We start from the raw sequence: 1,870 nt of genomic DNA, 5'->3' as shown, positions 1-1,870 counted from the left end.
ATGAGCATCTATTCTGAGGAACCAAAACCAGGCACCTTTTACCTTTAATAAGTAGTTAAAGTATTCGCTTCTGTAACTATATGCAGTCAATTTGTGAACGAAATTTGTTTTTCTTCCCAAAGCGCTTGACTTCCTTTATATTTTAATATGCATAAAAGTTTACGTTTTCATGAATACTGAATTGAGATGGGGAAGTTCCATTTGCCTTTAAAGGAGACCACTTAAAATAGAAGGATTTGTCTTGAATTTGTTGATGAAAACAAGTAGATTAGATACAACGTTGAGGGAACGACTATATATTTTATATCAATCCTGATTCATAAGTCTGTTGTTCGTCATTTGAACTTTTTATTTACTCTAAAGAAAGTTCTTAAACAATTATGACTCTTTGGAAAAAAGAAAGTTCTCTCATGATACTCAGAATAAAAGTCTCCTTTACCTACTAACATATGAATCCAAAAAAAATTTTTTTTTTCTTTTATTGTTGCGATATAGATGTCAATCTATCATAAAGGGAGGAGTGGCCGTAAGCAATAACTCCATTGGCGTGATTGTAAGTTGAAAATCCAAATCACATATAAAAAAATAAAAAACTAGGTAGTTTTCATATGTATATTGTTAATCTTTCAATAACTAGGAGTTGTTTTAAGCGATAATCACACTGTCCATGAACTAACACTCCCTCAGATATCTGACTTACTTCCTAAATTAAATCTTTAAGCTCACCTCCTTATGTATATATATTAAAGGCATGTATATATTACACTCACTTCCATTACCATTTCCTTGCATAAAAGGAAATGTTTCTTATTTATGATTCATAGAAAAATAATCGTATCACCATTACTATTTCAAGTAATCTTATCATGCAAATAATAATGAAAATCTTACTTTTTCTATCATTCAGAACTCTCTCTCTCTCTCTCTCTCTCTCTCTCTCTCTCTCTCTCTCTCTCTCTCTCTCTCTCTCTCTCTCTCTCTCTCTCTCACACACACACACACACACACACACACACACACACACATCATTCAAATACCCATAAAATGTCACCCTTGATACCTCTGACTTAATTTCTACATACTTTGCTTTCTGGTCCTATACTGCAGTGGAACCCTACTCTGTACAGAGCCTTCATAGTCCTTTTATCGGCTGTATCCCAAGGCATTCAGCATTTCACACCACACATTGCTCGTTTATTGTCAAATCTACATTATTGAAGCACTTGGAGAACAAAAAAAGCATCAATATCCATCCTGATTCTATGAAAACAAAAATCTTTTGTTATGACTTTTTCATGCATTCAGTTGTTAACTAAAGGAGAGTTAACCTCCTGAGAGAAGAAGGATTTTTGGTAATTTCAGTGTTGTCAAGTGTCTTAAGAGAGAGAAGAGTGTAGAAAGAATAGGCCAGACTATTCTATGTATGTGTCGACAAAAATAAAATGAGCCGTAACCAGAGAGAGGGATTCTATGTAGTACTATTTGGCCAGTCAAAGGACCCAATAACTCCCTAGCGGTAGTATCTCAAATGAGAGTATTCTCTCATTCAATCCATTTCTTAGCTTTTTCTTCTCATAAAAGTAAATTGGTACGGAATTCCCTCTCCACCCTCCCATCCTCTCTAAGCAAGGTCAATCCTTTTGAGGCGATCAGAGGATTCAATTACCTGTCTGGTAATTAGATCCAAATCCGTGTGTGCTTACGCATCTCTGAATTTAATCAGCTTCTAATTACCCTTGTAACAATACTGATCCTATTTTCTATTTTGCATTCCAGAAATAAATTAATGGAACACCATTGTAGTGTTTATTCAATTTTCACAGTTATTCTGTTGGTCTTTTGTTTATAAAATAAAAAAATATTATGTTTT

This window comes from Palaemon carinicauda, chromosome 1 (genome assembly GCF_036898095.1).
Source record: "Palaemon carinicauda isolate YSFRI2023 chromosome 1, ASM3689809v2, whole genome shotgun sequence".
Taxonomy (NCBI): Eukaryota; Metazoa; Arthropoda; class Malacostraca; order Decapoda; family Palaemonidae; genus Palaemon; species Palaemon carinicauda.
The sequence above is the reverse complement of the archived record's forward strand: the minus strand, read 5'-3'. Positions refer to the sequence as shown.